The sequence below is a fragment of the Oreochromis niloticus genome, linkage group LG2 (genome assembly GCF_001858045.2).
Source record: "Oreochromis niloticus isolate F11D_XX linkage group LG2, O_niloticus_UMD_NMBU, whole genome shotgun sequence".
Classification (NCBI taxonomy): Eukaryota; Metazoa; Chordata; class Actinopteri; order Cichliformes; family Cichlidae; genus Oreochromis; species Oreochromis niloticus.
Genome location: NC_031966.2, coordinates 9,285,656 through 9,303,539, shown reverse-complemented (window position 1 = coordinate 9,303,539; position 17,884 = coordinate 9,285,656). Strand labels below are relative to the sequence as shown.

The 17,884-nt window shown below is 44.9% G+C and overlaps 1 long non-coding RNA gene across 2 annotated transcripts; it reads right to left on the bottom strand.

The window, feature by feature from the left end:
• Positions 1–9,673: 9,673 nt before the first annotated feature.
• Positions 9,674–14,310, bottom strand: LOC102082054 (uncharacterized). Of its 2 annotated transcripts, XR_266358.3 has the most exons (4): positions 14,178–14,310; positions 12,798–12,873; positions 10,976–11,015; positions 9,674–10,867 (listed from the first exon to the last, which is right to left on the bottom strand). It is a non-coding gene; the product is annotated as an uncharacterized LOC102082054 (long non-coding RNA). The 2 variants fall into 2 exon arrangements; XR_003222114.1 differs by having other exon boundaries at positions 9,674–11,015.
• Positions 14,311–17,884: the final 3,574 nt, after the last annotated feature.

Here is a 17,884-nt window from a genome sequence, read left to right as displayed (position 1 = left end):
TGCTGAAGGACTAGTCTCTCAAAGCATTTCATGATTACCGGTGTGAGGGCCACAGGGCAGTAATCATTCAGGCTGGAGATGGGAGACTTCTTTGGCACTGGGATGATTGTGGCTGATTTTAGACAGGATGGGATGGCTGCCTGATCCAGTGAGAGGTTGAAGACTCTGGTGAAGATGAGGGTGAGCTGGTGGGCGCATGCTCTTAGTACCTTGCCAGGTACTCCGTCTGGACCAGCCGCCTTCCTGGGGTTCACTGCTAGGAGCACACGTCTGACATCGTGCTCCGTTACAGTGAGTGGAGCGGTGGCGGTGACGCAAGCGAAGGAGATCCGGAGGCCGGCCGCGTGGAAGGCAGTGGCGGCGACGATAGAGCTGGTCCGGAGGCCGCCACAACGGCGATGACGTCCAGCTGGTGGCCTGGAACATGGCCGGTGATGTTGAGGAGATGACCGTGGAAAAGCCGGCCATGCTAAGCGTGGACGAGGAAGAGACGTGGCAGCTGCAGGACCAGACGGCAGCGTGGCAGCTGCACATGGTGATGTTGCAGGCCGGATGGATCCCTCAGACCCTCCAGCGCACACAGGAGACTGCTGAAAGGGCCCCTCGGACCCTCCAGCGGAGACGAGGACGTGCTGGCCAGGCTCTCCAGAACCCCCAGCAGAGACGAGGACGTGCTGCCCGGGCTCTCCTGAACCCCCAGCAGAGACGAGGACGTGCTGCCCGGGCTCTCCTGAACCCCCAGCGGATGAGGCAGATGGCGGCGCGGGAGCCACAGAGTGCTGGATTGGCTCACTCAAGCCTGCAGCAGGAGCTGGTGCAGAACCAGAGGGTATTGGGACCCCTGGCTGAATGTGTAGCTGCTGCTGGTGACGGGGCTAATGGCTGGGCTACAGGGAGCAGAGCAGGTGGCTGAACTGCAGGCTGGAGTGGTGGTTGTGATGAAAACGGAGCTGGTGGAGGAGTTGATGACAGAGCTCCTGCTTGGGCAGCTCAACGAGCTTCCGGCTGGGCAGCTAAACGAGCTAAGGAGTGTTGTAATGGAGGTAGTGGAAGTTGAGCTAGCGGCTGTGCTGTAGGCTGAACAGTTGACTCAAAAAACACGGCCCTGGAATAAACAGTCCCAGAGTCAGAAAACTCATGATTACTGTCTCTTTCGCTCACTGCTGCCGGCAACTATGAAGTCTCAGGGTCCGGCTGTGGCGGAGTGTCAGTGGTGTGATCGCCGCTTCCCTTTTGACGACGGCTCTGATGGACTGGGCAGCTCCACGTCCGGCGAGTCGAGCAGGTGAGCAGTTGCGGCTGGGAAATGAAGGTGGAGCTCATTTAGGATAAAATCCTGTACGAGTGGGTGAAGCGAGCTGAGGAGCCAGGGAAGACCGGAAACTACTCGCTGTAGCCAGTTAGCTACAGCGTGGCGAAATTCTCTCCCCTCGTGCTCTAGCCACAGGTTGATCAATTTTTCCACAGAGTAAATTATATCCTCACGGAGCTCCTCTGGCGGGTCGAATGCCGCTGGGTCCATGGTGGCTGTTCCGTACTGTGGAGGAGATGAGAGGAAGGACCCACGAGCAGGCACTAACTTTACTGAGAGGGAGCTTTATTCACAGTGAGAGCAAACAGAAATGTAGTGGGCATGAAACAGAACCAAAAGATGACCTACACTGGGAAAACTAACAAAATAGACCTGAAACCTGGAATCAGAGACTAGGGGAGACGACAAAGGGGGGAAACACGGGAAGACAACACAGATGGACCAGCAACAAGCAAGAGAGAACACAGGGCTTAAATATACACAGGAGCAATCAGGGAATGGGACACAGGAGGGGAACACAGCTGGGAGAAATTGGGCTAATGAGGCAGGGGGGAAGTAAAACTAAATACACTGACATAAGACACGGACCTTCACAATAAAACAGGAAATACACAGAGATGCAGACTGGAGAGAGAGAGAACACTGAGGAGCAGGAGGGAGATCACAGATATGACGGGCTGGGGAAACATGGAATAAAACACGAGGGGAAACCCAATAAACTAAACAACTTAGGACCGATAGAAACTCCAAGAATAACAAATGAACTTAACATGATACAGAAACACAGGAAACGAAGAACACTGGGTCAAAATGACCCAGGACCATGACAGTTTTAAGCTGTGTCCCAAAACGTCGGCCGCATTTGAAGGCCGATTACGTCACAGCCAGGTGACGAAGGCTGTCCCAATTCGTCGACTCCTTCAAATGCAGCTGACAAATGCGTCCTTCATTTCCCCAGATTTGAAGGATGGGTCGGGTGTGTCCTTCGTGGCCCACCATATCCCAGAATTCATAGCGCGGCCCAGCCAATTTCAGTTTCCAACAATGGCGGCCACTACTAAGTTTTAAAATTACTCTTATTAATCTTTCTCGGTCACAAAATAAACTTTTAACATATTTTCAGGCGAGAAAGTAGCTGTGTAAACATCAAATATCTGCTCAGTTTATCAAGACATCACATATTTGCAAAAGTGCGCCGACGTTTTCGGAGACGTCCGTTACCCACCTGCTCGTTGGCAAGCCGGGGGGTTCAATGGTCACTCGAGCCGGCGAGAGCAGCGGACTCCCGGCTTCATCGTTTTCAGACCCCCGCTCTTTCGCTACTCAGGTTAAAGATGATATATAAGTCACTCGGATAACTTAAAAATGTAATTGTTTGGCTTTTTTCTGTGTTTTATTTGTTCTGGAGTAAATCGGTTTGGCTGAGATCAAAGTTATTAGATTAAATAAAACTTTCCATCGGGTGGGTTCCTCCGGGATTTTCACACAGCTGAATAAACGTCAAACAGAAAACTGATTAAACAGAAGTGTGAGACGGTCGAGAATTTACTCCACCGAGACAGCGGTGACTCAACTCTGAAGGCTAGACTGTCCCATTTCACAGCCCCGCACTTCTCGCCCTCTCGGTCTTCGAAGGACCCGCCCCACGTAGACCGCGAAGGCCGGGTCCTCCAAAGGATGCAGCCGACGTTTTGAGACACAGCTTTAGTGTCATTATTTTCTTAGGAGTTATCGATCCTGTCACTAGTTAGCTAACATAAACAAATGTAAGTCTATTAGCTGCAACCAACCAACCACATGCGGTCATGCTCCGTACTGACAGAAGATGGCGCTAAACATGTTTTTAAAACTTTAACTTTAAGCACTTATTTGTTAAATCCAGCTTCACAGACAGAGTCAAATCTATGTCAGTTTGTGAGAGAGAGCCTTTAAGGTGTAAATTAGTCTTTATATATGTACCATTTCATGTCCCCTTTAAGAGGGTCAGTAACAGCCGGGTGCTGCTAATCAAATGCATTGATTAGCTGATCATCAGCAAGTGTGAGCGCCTCCAGCAAAGCAACATTTTTTAAAGTCTGCAGGTCAGGAGCATTCAGGTGTGTTAACACTATGTCACAGTCATCCCAGGAGTGGACGTCCCAGCAAATTCATCCCAAGCTCAGACTGCAATGCTCAGAGGAACTACAAAATAATACAAAGAGCTCCATCTCAGACTCTACAAGCTTCAGTTAGGATGTTAAAGGTTAAAGTCTGAAACAGTACAATTGAAAAAGACTAACAGTTATGGCTTGCTTGGAAGGGCTGAAGGAGAAAGCATCTTCTTTGTAAGAAGAACATGGCAGCATGGCTTTGGTTTGTAAAACTGCAGCTGAACACATGAAAAGACGTCTGGAACAAACTAGATCAAAGTGTACATAAAGCACAAAACCAAATACAGCACAAACACCTCAGACCAGCTGTCAGCACTGTGGTGGAGGGGTCATGAGTCGGACACCTTGCATTCACTGTGTGGACAGTGGACTCTTCTGTATACCAAAGTATTCTAGAGTCAAATGTAAGGACATCTGTCCCACAGCTATTGCTCGGATGATGTTCAGTCATCCAACAGGACAATGATCCCACGCACTACAGGAAATCATTGACAGAATAGCTAAAAAAGAAAAGAATCGCAGTGCTGCAATGGTCCAGTCAAAGTCCAGACCTAACCCCGCCTGAGATGCGGTGGTGGGACCTTCAGGGAGCCGTGCATGAATGAATGTCAGTGAATCTCAATGAACTGAAGCAACCTGCGAAGAAGAATGAGCCAAAATTCCTCCACGTTGACGTGAGAGGCTGATGAAGTCGCACAGAACACGATTACTTACTGCAGTAACCTTGGTTTGGTTTTGTACAAGTAAATGATGACATGGTATAAATATGTTGTGCGGTTGGTCATCTGAATTTTAAAGTTTTTGTACTTTTTTGTCACCTGCCTCAGGTCCAGGTGTGATTCGGAGTCTTTTAAAAGGTGTGCATGTTTAAGAAGAAGACTTCCATTATTACCAAAGAATATTTTTACACCCAGCTGCACTCACAGATCAACACATTCATGACACCTCTGATCTGTCTGATCAACAGACAGATTTGAGCTTTTTCTCTCCTGATGTCAGTAAAAGTTATTTTTGTTCAGGTGCAAACCAAAAGCACTAAACGCTGCTCTGCTTCTGACTCTGTTGACTCTGAACATGTGTGTTTAAATAAAGTTGAGGCTGCTATGTTGTGTCGAGGCTTCAACTCTGCAGTGGAGAGAATAAAAAAAATAAAATAAAATAAAAATGACAAACACAGCACACACGCTGTAACGACCCCTGGCTGCACCCAGCATGCACTGCTGCTGCTGTGGTTTATGTTTATTTATGGGGGCCGGTGGGGGGAGGCGGGGCCCGCCTGACATGTTTATTGTGGCCCTCGGATCAGGAGTCGCCGGGGGCCACAGGTGCAGAGTTTTACATGAGGGGTGATTTACAGTATGGTCAGCATGGAGAGGGGGGAGACAGAGGGGGGAGCCGAGTCTCGTTTTCAGGGACAGACTGGAGGCTCTGAATTTAAAGCTGCAGGAGGTTTGTTTTTTAACCCGATTTTCTGATTATTAACGGAGAGTCATGTCCAGCTATTAAGAATCCTACACCAGTTACGCTGCTGCTTTTCCTCCTGTGAAAGTCTGCCTGCTTTCACTATTACCTGCAGTCAGCCACATCCACCCAATGCTATGGTGGTCCTGAGGGGTCAAATGCATTGAAACTGAAAAAAAAAAAATGCTGCTAAAGCAAATAAAACAATGGAATAAAACACATGGAAGTAAAAAAAAAGACAAAATCTCACAAAACACAACAGAAGCATTTTTGGGGAGACAATAAAGTGAGGGACCAGCTGCAAAGGTTGCAGAAACCACAACATGGGAAGGATTGCACTAAGATACGTTTAAAAGAAGCAGAGGATTTATCAGTGTTGTGTGTATTTTTTTTAGTGTGTTATGTACTTTTGCAGGATTTTTGCATTTCTCAATTTGCAGTGCACAATACCTTCATTTGCATAAAAATAATTAAGTTTGTTAGTTTCACTAAACATCAACCGGAAAGTCCACACTGAGCTGCAGTTCCACTAACGTCCACTAGAGGCTGGCTCCAGCACTGAGCCCATAGACTCCCATGTTAAAAAGTAAGCATGTTTACATGGTCTCTAAAGCCTTTTCCCGCCATTCCAGTGAACTCTACAGGATAGTTTTTGGACCTTCATTTTTCCAGATACGGTCATTCTGACTCGAATACATAAACGTGGTGGTGGTCAAAATGCTCATGGCTACATTCATCTTTCATATATCATCTGTGGCTAAAACTTTGCAGCCATGCGGCATTAAAGATGGCTTCTCTGCATCTCTCCGCTCCCTTGTGCGGTCTCGGTATCGGCCGCAGCTGCGGTTTGCGTCGAGAATCAGAGCGACTGAAGCGTCGGCAGTAAAAGGACGTCAGGCGCTGATGGATTTACGCAGCGTTTACCGTCCTCTGCAGGAACAACGAGAAACACTTTTACTGCTGCTCGAGTCTGCAGAGGCCTCAGGAGGAAATGGATCTCCTCAGGTTTTCCTGGGAAGGAAGGATGACGAGGGCGGGGTTTCCCTGGAGGGTGTCACCAGAATATTCGGACGCAGAGTTTTTAAATTTCACCTCTTCTTCCCTCATCCTCACCCCCAGCCCCCCTCCCAATTTCTCCTCCCTCTTATGTTTTTATGTTCTCACAGCAGCATCTCCTTCCATCCTCCACTCCCTCTCCATCTATACCTTCGTATTTCCAGCCTCCCTCCCGTTTTTATTTTTACATTACTCCCCCCTCCATCCTCACATTTATATTTTCCTCCCTCTATCCCCCCTCTCCTCCCTCCCCCTCCTCACTCTTCACAAACACGCCTGTAACCATGCCCTTTCCCTCTTCAAACTAATTACCTCGGCTACCTTGTACCCGCCGCCCCGCGGGACTCCAACAACTGTCAGACCAGTATTATTTTTGAAATTTAAACAATCATCTTACGTGTGCTGCTGCTAAGATCCTGGCCTTTTCGGCAGCTTCGACCTTCAGTAATTAATACCCCAGGGCCCATTATTGGCAAAGCCTTTATCCGCTGGGCCAAGAAGCCTCTAACCCGCTAATTACGGCCAAGCAGCTAATCTTCCAGCCGGCTGATTGACAGCTACACCTATTCTACTAATTGCCTGTTGCAGACAACACCTGGTGAACCGCAGCGCCGGGGGAGAGTGCCGGGCTCCGACAACGCCTATGGGTCCTGGGGGAGGCCAAACAAGTGAGGGAGGCTCTGAGAGTGAGGGCTTTGTATTGTCTTTATGTGCCAGAGAGGAGCAGGAGGAGACTGTGCGGAGGAGAGGAAGCTGTCGAGTTTGTGCATTTTTAATCGCAGGTATGGCGGCTGTGAGAGCGTTTCTGATAAAAACAGAGGAAACTGTAAAACACAAAGAGATGATGTGAAGGTGTCGGCGGTCAGAGCCCGTCGCCACGTGGACGAGTCTGATGTGATTTCATTCTGAGTTCATCAAACATGAAAAGCTGTTAGCATCTCTGCGAGGACGGCTCAGAGTCTATTTATGCCTCTACATCACCGTCCCTGCAGGTGCACTTGAGAGCCTGTGTTTGTGTTTAGTGTCTTAATGAGGACACCGTTGACCATCACTTCTAAATGGACTCGGGGAAGTCCACCTGAGTCCATTGTCTTGCACGTTAGAGTCCATTATGGCCTCTGTGTGGACACGAGGGAGTCCATCGTCCTCTCATATTATCTTTATAGACACACCTGTGTGCCTGCTTATCAGGTGTGTGTTGGACATGCGTGCAGGTCCATTAATATCTCCAATATGATCGAGACCTCAGAATGAATTCTGGGGTCTATGGAGGCGTGTAATAAAAATGTCATGAGTTAAACATTTTTCTTCATCATGTCATGAAGACAACAAGTTTAGTCTCATTTTTAAGCTGGAGTAAAACACCTTTCCGCGAGCACTGGGGACGTCCCCATAACCTTCAACCAGCACAACCAGCTGCTTCTTGCGTGCACGCGAAGGTTAAAAGATGTGAAGCTATTTTATTTTAGTTCAGACACACTGTGTTTCTTTTGCTGAGGAACACCTCAGGAGCGCACCCTGCTGCGCTGGGACCAAGATTAACGGGAAGTTGCGATTTTATAGTTTTTCACCTGATATCATGCACACATCGCTCAGGAGTTGTTCACCATATTGGATGTGATACAACCAAAAGTCATGAGGGAAAAATGAGTTTCCCCGACTGTTTGGCGAGCTGTTCCTGGAGGTTGCTGGTGGTTACAAAGAAGGTGCTCTGCCAAAAACCTCCTTTGAAAAGTGCAACACAGAGTGGAAGTAAGTGAAGTAAAAGTTGTGCCTTTTGAAACATGCTGGATGCAGCTCTGGGCCACAACTTTTACTTTGGTGAGTGTTTCCAGGCAAGTCAGCGCGCAAACTATGGGTGATCACGGCAATCTCATGGCGATCAAAGCAATCATAGGGAGGATTTTGCGGGAATACATTTTTTCCCTAGCGACAGACGGACGGTTGTCAGGAGGTCATGGGCTGGTCTCTAGGCCTGTCCATCATTCTCACCATGATTGTCACATGTCAGAAATGGCAGACAAGTTCAAATCTCATTGTTCATGGTTACATGACTGTAAAACGTCGATATCGGCTCAGGTTTTATTCTCTTGTTGACGTCAGTGGACTTCCAAGAGTCGATGGGGACACAGAGTCTCTCTGACAGACTCCCAGTTTCAAGCGGCTGCATCAAACTCTGTTACTGGCCATTTGTTTTGTCCCTTATTGACATAATCAATGGGCCAGGGACAGTAAAGGTGATTGGCCAGCTGCTGGTCCAGACACTAATTGTTTAAACCCCGATCAGTCACAAGTTCACCTGTAAGACAGTCTGCAAGAAGAACTACTTGTTTGTGCTGACTCACTACAAATAATCGATACTCCCACATTACAGGACGTGAAATAAAAAGGCCACCCTGCTGCTGCACACTTCACTGCGACTTTTTCACTCTAATTTGTTGAGAAAATAGATGTTTCAGCATGTGTAACTGTTTCTGTTTCTCTTTAATAACAAATGATAACACAACATTAGTGAAGGTAATCCTGTTGTAGCAGATGGTTGAGCTCCTGAGAGTCAGTTTTTATGTTTATGGTGTTGAAGTCCTTTTTTTAGCTGCTTGTGGATATATGGGAGTAACGGTCCATAGCGGACAGCACACTCATTGACCACCTTAACACAGTGTGTCAGAGCAGTAATCAAATGGTGTCCATGTAGTCCTGAATTTTTTTGATGTACCAAAGTGAGCAGCTGAGAGTGAAACATCTTTAAAGAGTCCACTGAACCTGGACAGCTACGAGTTCACTACTAGGACTTCACCTAAATCACATCAGCTTACTTCCATCTATAAAAACTCCAACTCTGTGCTTTTGAGTCGGGAAATTTAAAAGCACAGAAGCTGAAAAGTTAAACTGGAAAGCATCATCATTTGAGCCTGTGTGCATCAGTCTCACTCTTTGTTAGTGTGAGGTCGTTCCTCAGAAGTCTGAACTTAATTTTCTGACAGATTTTGCATCTTCGGACCCTCTGGGACCTAAACAGGAGTTTAAATAAAGTTCTGTGGCTTTGAATGCAGCACCCGCGAGCCCAGCAGCAGCTTTTTAAACAGGCGTGTTAAAGGTTAGCTGTGAAACACGCCGTTATTTTTCATGTTGTTTGTGCTCATTCTGCACTAAAGGTCACAGAGGCCCGTTTGCTCCTCAGCTCAGTTTTGAACATGCGTGATGGCGAGCTGGGGTTTGGAGAATAAGTCGTGGTGATATCTGAGCGCCTGACAGCAGCAGTCATGTCTGACGGCGGTCGGGGGGTTTGGGACTCGCTGTCAGTCTGCCTCCGTCTGACGGGCTGGCGAGGGGAAAAGGCCAGCGCTCTGAGGCTCAGCGTGGGGCCGCAGGCGTGAGGAGGACGACGCCCGCCCTCCACGGCGAGGGGCCACCCGGCTCCACAGCATTGTGCAAATGTAACCCATCACCCCCACGGCTCCTGACCTCAGCCTGGCAACGCCGGGCGAGAGGGCCGATCGATTGATCTAAATAACATTATGACGTGATTAACATAAACGGCCCGTGGAGGGACCCGGCGGACTGGACCGCACAGCAGGCGGCGGCACCGCGAAGCCGTGACACGGATCAGAGAGTCAGAAAATCCATCTGGAGAGACGCTCTAGATGTGTTGTGATCTGCATGAGCACATTAGGCTGCTGCAGTCGGACAGGAAGCAGAGAAATCTGCAATTACCCACCAACAATGCATTTTAAGAGTCCACAGTCACTGAATATTCACCACCAAAATAAGTTTAAGAAATAATGAGGACTCAGGCAAGGAGAAAATTAATGAATCAATGTGAAAAAAAAAAAAGTTTTGATAAAGCTGGAGGAGTTTATTTGTTGGTAAACCCGCAAGAAAAGAGTTTCAACTGGCAGGTGAACAGAAACGGGGAAGATTTTCTTTTAAAAAAATCAACATATTTACACTTAATTTTTCAGATGTGATGGACATTTAAGCATTCTCAGACCAGTGATAGCTTTATGTACAAATGTTTGAGTACAGAGTCAACGACCCAACGCTGCCCTTTCCAGCACAACAAGTGGAGCTTTTTGTAGAATGTCTGAACGTAACCTTCTTTCAAGCAGAGGTGTCAAATGTGCAGACAGTTCAGAAGTACAGATACTAGTGTTAAAACAATACTCCAGTAAAAATTGAAGTACAGATTCAACTTCTTTACTCAGGTAAAAGTGAAAAAGTACTGGCTTTAAAATGTACTCAAAGTAAGTAAAAGTAGCTCTTTGGAGGACGTTTCTATTTTTGTGCAAAGCTAACTGAACCTTGTGCTAAATTAACATAATAATAAAATAATATCAGTAGATGGGAATACAAACTTACAAGCTTCAATCAGATCAGAAGAACATGAAGGGAGAATAAGGAAAGTAAAAAATAGCTCTATTTTATGTTGTGGTCACAGGAGTGACCAATAAGGAAAGCAATGATCAAAAAGGAGGGAAAAAGACAAAGACAGGAAGTAAAAGGACAGAAGTTCAAAGGGAAAGAGATTACCAAAGTAAAACAGGAAGCGAGTGAGAAAGAGAAAAAGAAAATACCTGAAGCTTTTCACAATGTAGTCTTAGATGATTTTACACTGATTTTCTAATTTGTCATATATGTTTTAGGGTACAGAAAAACAACAAGAAATATTATTTATTTACGATCACAGTCTGCTCACTTCTGTTTTTCCTGTCAGCTCATGTTCGGTTATGCTCTGATCGCAGGGATAAGTGTGTGTGTGTCTTTTCTCATGGATTTTCCAGGGTCTTTACGATTCATTTCCATCCCTCCTCAGCCTCGATGCTTTGACTCTGGCACACCGACGGGCCTGCAGGGTAGTGACGGTGGGGTCGAACCTTCCGCACCGTGGCTGTAAAGGCAGCAAATGGAGCAGAAAAGCATTCAGAGGGAAACGACAACTCTGGAAGTCCCGTCTCTGCGTCAGCTCCAGGGTCAGGTTTAATGTTTGGCCATTTACCTGTGCGCAGGTCCCCAGCTTCACTTTGCTTGTTTCCGATCTGTGGAGGGGAAAAATCTTCACGGTGCTGCGGTTATGCTGAAGATAAAATTTACTGCTGAGAATACCAGAAGAAGAACTCTGATCTAATCTTGGTTCTCATATTATCTCCCTCTTATGTGGTGGTAGAATTTACAGTAATAATATGTTTGAAAGCGTAACATTCCCTTTAAAAAAATCCTTTAAAAACTTCTGTCAAAGAGAATCTAAAATTCAGGAAGTTTGTGAGTTCTGAATTTTCTAATCTTAAAGTGTGGATTATCCCCTGATTTTACCAGAAAATTGTAGATTGTATCTCTATCACTTGAAAGAAGAGGAACCTGTTAACCAAAATCTGTGCAGTGCGATGAAATTAGATGCTACGGCATAAACAGGAAAACCATACAAAGAGAAGACAAACAAGGTTCTCAAAACTCTTGAAGAATACAAAGCTGGGAAGAAAATGGTGTAGGTGATCTTTGAAGACTTATCAAATACTGAATAGTATTAGTAGTATTTTTCTGGTGTTTAATTCATGGAGAATATTCTGACTTTTTAGTTTGTAAATAATAAGAACAAACTCAATAAGACTGCAAACATGTGCAATAAGACTGGAAGTCAACAACGCAGTATGATGCTGGTTTCATAAATAGAATCGTGATGGAGATACACAGTACTGCTTATTAGCACTTGTCATGTCCAGGGATCTTCCATAAGGCCCCCCGATCCTTAATAATCCCGCATTCAGTGAATAGAGAGATGCTGCTTTTAAAATCAAACCGAGTCCAAATCATTGTTTTACTGGCTAAGGTTGGTGTTAGCCAACATAGCTAGACATAGCTTGGAATTTACCTGCTAACACATACTTGTAAGCAGTCTTCGTGATATGATGCAGTGGACTAATTCATCCAGCTATGGTAAACATTAGCAGAACATTTGGATCAGGGAGGGGTCTTTTAGTTTTGTGGATCACATTCATCCCTTAGCTGTCCTTTCTCTATGTAATGTTAGCTAATGTTCATGTTCCTGCTAGCATTGGCAAATTTAAAGCTATCTCATGAACAGAATCCTGCCTTGAGTGAATAAGGATGAGTAGCCATCCAAATTTTCTAATGATTTAGCTTGACATCTTCATTTTTTTTTAATGTGCTAACATTAAAAAGTTACTTTACAGCTAGCTGGCCAAACACATCTTACTTGCTAATGTTGTCACTAGACAAATATTGTTAGTTGGCTAACTTGCCAAATTATTTCAGCAGCTAACTTGAGCCATGATACTAACTTGTATATATTGCCAAAAAGTGCTTATTTTATCAATCAGTAAACAAAAATGCATAACATTTACTTCGTGCAATAACAGCCAAAATAGAGGAACTTATCCAGCTAGCTATGGCTTCTCTAAACAGCATGTAGCCTGTGTGATATACACAATGCTAAGAACGTATCATGGAACAGGGTTAAAACATTATGTTCAGCCTACTCCACATGCGTGTTTCTTCTTCTCTAAATTTTCTTTATTTCCGATGTTGCTGTGATCAGATGGAGGTCTGACAGTGTGGACCTCTAAAGAGGAGACCGTTTGCTCCATAATTCAGAAGCTAAATTAACAGAGGGAGCTGTGGGCTGAGACCGGCTGCAGGTCAAGCACATACAAACATTAGCATGTTGGGATGCTGCTCAAACACACAGAGAGGAGCACTTCATCATATGTGTCCACGTTACATAACTGTGTTTGAATTTAATTAGCCTCATAGCCTGCTCTCTGCTAATGAAGCGCCTGCAGGTGATGAATGGGAAACGTCACCTGAAACAATGATAAATCGGACTCATCCCCTCTGGACATCAGGAATGACGAGCACGGGATCATGGGTAAATGAGACCTGGGTGGGAGAAACAAGAAGCAAATATTTAATGTAGAGATCCACATTTAAATATACAAACCATCCATCCAGGGTATTCCCAGTTTCTCCTCGGGAATCCGTGTGATATATAATCTCTCCGGAGAGTTCTCAATCCATCCTGAGGTCTCCTGCCGGTTGGACAAACCTCCAATCAGGGGCAATCAGCATGCTTTCAAATAACCTCAGATGCCTCTTACAATATGAAAGAGCACTGACTCTACAAGAGCCTCCCTGCCACCAAACATCATGCTGGTCTTTGTTTATAATAAACAAAAATAAATGTGGTGCTTGAATGTGATTATCTTCTCTATTTGAAGTTGAATTAAAAATCAGTCTGAAAAATATTCTCGTGTTCGAGGGTTCAGACTGTGACTACCATTGGTCCTCGCTATCAAACCCCTCACTGTTTGTACTCTAACAGTAAGAGTCCAGATGCTGAACTGTGACCCTCAGAAAACATCTGGACCTGGAAATAACGGAGGCCTCAAACTATTCAGCAGTGTGAATCCTCCGTGAGTAGGAAGCATTTTTAATTTAAATGTGCTGTCGTCAGTTTCAAAATGAGGAGATACTTTTTAAACAGCTGACTTGTTTCTCTGGACTAGTTTCAGTTAAACGTGGTCTTTAAATCACCTGCACATCTACTCTTTGTGGAAACAGGGTTATACCCGCCTGAATGCCTGGGAAAGCCTCGTTTTCTCTCCGAGCTTCATAAAAACAGAAAGGAGCTGAAAGAGGCGCTGAAGGTTCGCCCAGAATCAGAAAACTCCTTGCGGGTCCATCCTTTGCTACGTTTATTGTCTGTTTCTGTGTCGCTGACTGTCGGCTGTCAGGCTTGCAGCCTAATGACACAGCCAGGCTTAATGCACCTACCAAGGCAGCGATTATCACCTCTGTAATCCTACAGTTCATTAGCCCCCCTCCTTCTTAATAATTAAGTTGGAGAAGCGTGGGGCTCAGGGGATCCTCCTCCTCCTCACTAATGCACGCATTAACACTCAGCCTCTGATGGACTTTGGAGCAAAGGTGTGCGGCGGATCCGGCCTGTCTCCGGTCCGGTACAGCGGCGAGGTGCGGTCTTGTTAATGTCGGCTCTACAGGCGTATTGATTGCAGTGGCCTGGCTGAGTTTAATGAACAAACAGGCATTTGCCTGATTGAACTTCATGTTGCTGAAGGGAAATATGTGTTAGAGGCAGAATCATCTCATCTCTGAAACACAGAGTGAAGAAAGTTTCCCCATCAATACAAGTCAGTCACACGGCTCCTCTCTTTATTTCTCACCTGCAATTATTTGCTGAGCTTCACTCAGACAGATACCTGCTAATCACTGCGAAATAACATCCAAAACAAATGCAGGAATTTCACCTAACCTCAGGAGGATAAAAAGGTACAGGTGCCCTCAATGAGACTGTAATGAGGGTGGGAAGAGAACAAAGAAAGGAAGCAACTAACCTTCAAAATAAAACGGGAAGTAAACTGAAAGCGGAAACAAGAATCATTTTAAACAACTTTTAAAAAAATGAAAAACAAGGATTTATGACAGAAACCTGAGATAATTACAAAAACACCACATTAGGGAAGCAAAAAAAGTGGAGTTCAAGTGCATCAGCTGTCTTAGCCTAAGACGATGGACAAATAGACCAAAAATATTCCTTTTTACCACTTTTTCCTAGCCACTTCTCCTTAACCTCAGCGGAAACATCGTAATGATCTCCTTTCCTTTCATAAAGGACAGTCAGGTGTATCCTTTGCTAAAGGAGGGAGCACCTTCCCTCAGTATTTGGAGGATCAACATGTGACCTGTAGCAGCACATCTGAGTGACGGTTCACCTGACCAGGTAAACGTTTCCCTTAACGAGCGCCTACTTTTTGACATATTTAGAACATTGGAGGTGATATATTTATTCCATTTATTTAAACAGTTTTTCTACAGATTATATTTAATTTCTGTTCAGAATTTTCAAGCCTTTGGGATAAATAAACAATATTATCTACTCTTCTGTCGTGTTTCAATAGTTGTTGAATTGAAATTGAAATTGCAATAATTGCACAGTTTGGCAGACAAACACAAAATTACAATCATCAATATTTATTGATCTGATCTTTATTGTCTCGTATAGGCTGCAGAGCGGCAGGAGGGAGGAAGAGGACGGTTTCCCTCAGAGGGGTTCATGTCTGGACCCCGAAGCAGGGCCCAGCACGCGCACACACACACACACACACACACGGACACACACACGGTGGAGTAAACATCCTGAGCGAACTCGACTCTGCTGCTGCCTCTCAGGACTCTCTGCTTCATGCATAATGTAGATGCAGAGTTTGACCGCTGGCCTGCAGCTGATTGGCCGTCTCGGGGTCGAGGTGGGGGCGTGCAGAGGTGTGTGTGTGTGTGTGTGTGTGTGTGTGAACCATCCATCTCCAGCAGCATGGATGACTGACTGACTGACCCTCACCACCACCACCAAACCCCGACAGACCTGCAGAGCGAGATCGATGGAGGTGGACCGCGCTGCTGCAGGATTATCTGAGCACATCGACTGCCTCGCTCTCTTTGTTCACACCGGGGCACGGATAAAGAGATGAAACCCAAAAATCTGTCTGTTTGGTTCTGTCATGCAGAAAGCATTTTTATCCTACAGAAAAATCACAAAAACGGCCCTCACAGTGCCCCCTACAGGCTGAAGAGGACACTGCAGATAAATAATAACGGCTCGAATAACGCCCTGATGGTTGAGCTTCAAGGTGTTGATTGTATATTATATATAGTTATAAGGTTCAAAGGAAGGGATTATTATCATCAATGACTCTCCAGAGTTTTTCTTTACTTTAACGTACATTCCTTTAGATGGATCCCTAAACTCTGACAGACAAACGAGGTCAGCCTTCGAGGCATTAACCTAAAAACAAATTAGCCTAATAAACTATATAAACTAGAAGAACAAAAGAAATTCACCTGATGTATCAGTGCAGTCCTGATATAATGTGTTCCAGGTGAGTTCCGTTAAGGAATGATGAAACCTAAGAGCCAATCAGTGATGAGAAAAGTGAGATTAAAGGAAGTGAAGTGTGTATGAGGCAGGAACAGGGTCAATACAATAAGAAGTGGAGGAAACATGTCTGCACTCCAGTGTATTTTACGTATTTTTAGTATCTGGTGGTGTTTTCAGTATTTTGCATTTTTTAGTAATTTGCCATATATCACCTTTCTGTCATAATTTTGCCAAATTTTGTCATTTTTGCAGGCACGTGACTGCTTACCATGTGACATGAACTTGTTGGCCATTCTGGACGTGTAATAATCCTGAAACATAGTGAAAAACCTGCTAAACATCATGTAGATGAGATAAACTATGGCAACTATGAGCAAACAAACAAGTGTATATCTTCTCTCAGAAGAAGTAGAACACTTTCAGGACAAGCATCTTACTCCTTATGTGGAGAAACGGGGCAAGGGAGGGCTGAAGATGGATGTTAACTCACGCCCTCTGAGTGTGTGAAGCGTGACTCTGACATTCTCCGCGACTATTATTATCAACAACGCCTCAAATTATACCAGACGAAATATAAAGGCCTGCAAAAGTTTAAATACTTGTCGGTATTTTGTCTCAATATGGGTAACAAACCCCAGTCACTGGAACTGTAGTCACTGGATCAGGTATTTACCTGATTTTTGTTACATTTGATGTCGACATGTCTCTGTGCATTATCCCTTATACTGTCAACGAAGTTCATTTGAGATTAATGGCGGTGATACTGAGGTGAGTTGTTGAGGATGTTCATTATTTTCTGTCAGTGTTAGCTGCTGTAACTAAAACTTTTCTTGAAGTGGAATTAACATGGGCAGACTCGCACTTAGCAAATAAACTCTTGTGATGTAAGAATGCAATCAAACTGCTGATGAATGGGAAAGTAGTTTAAAAGTTTCAGGGCGTTAGAGTCTGATGTTAGCGGACATGACGTTAGCTTGCAACATTATGTTGTTTGGCCGTCTCTTGTCAGCTGTCTAAAGACGGGAGGGTCGCACGTCTGATCTGCTGATGATAAAATGAGGGGATAAAATGTAGTGCTAATTTTTATGCAAACTACGTATGAGTGGACAGCTTGAGTGATGTGTCCATGACATCACGTGCTGACTCGTCAGACTCGGACGCTACATGCATGTACTGGGAGGAGACAACAGAACACGCTGGAGAGATTACATCTCCCAGCTGGCTTGGGAAGTCCTTCGTGTAAGCCAGAGGAAATGGCCATGGCGAGGGAGGTACGGGCAACCTGCTTAGGCTGCTGGCCCTGGATGGATGGATGGTCAGTTTATTTTCATTGTTTTGTTATGTTTTTGTTAGAGTGAATTGTTAAATGTTTGTCATTTTTATGCTTTCCATCCATTTCTACATTGTTTAACTGTAGCATGAAAGGAATTCCACAGTCCCCTCCCCAGATTCTCGAGGTTCTGGGTGGGGGGCTGTAGTCTTTTATTACAGGCAACATCCTTGTGAAGGTCTTTTTTGATGTAAGCTTCCTGCCCAGCAGGAGGTCTCTCTCACACACACACACACACACACACACACACACACACACACACACACACACACATTCCTACTTACATATAGAAGTTCACACATATACATACAAATGCCTTAGAACCATGTGGGCGTTGCTTTGCTGTGTTTTGTGTGAACTGTCTCTCAATAAAAGGCAGCGAGAGGAGGCCGGATTTGGGGTCATTTTCGTGCTGGACAGAGATGAGTAATCGATCAATCGCTGATTGTCTTGTTTTCTTTCATGATGAATAAGTCTCTAGAATTAGCGGGTTTGTGGGAACAGACCCAACAGTTTTACTGAATTTTGCAGCTTATTTGCTGTATTTTATTTTATTTTCAGTATTTTGTCAAGCATTAAAGTGAATTTAACCACATTTTTACTGTTCTCTTACACTTCAGTTTTTCTACGTTTTTTACTTTTTGTGCCTAAACTGTGTATTTAGC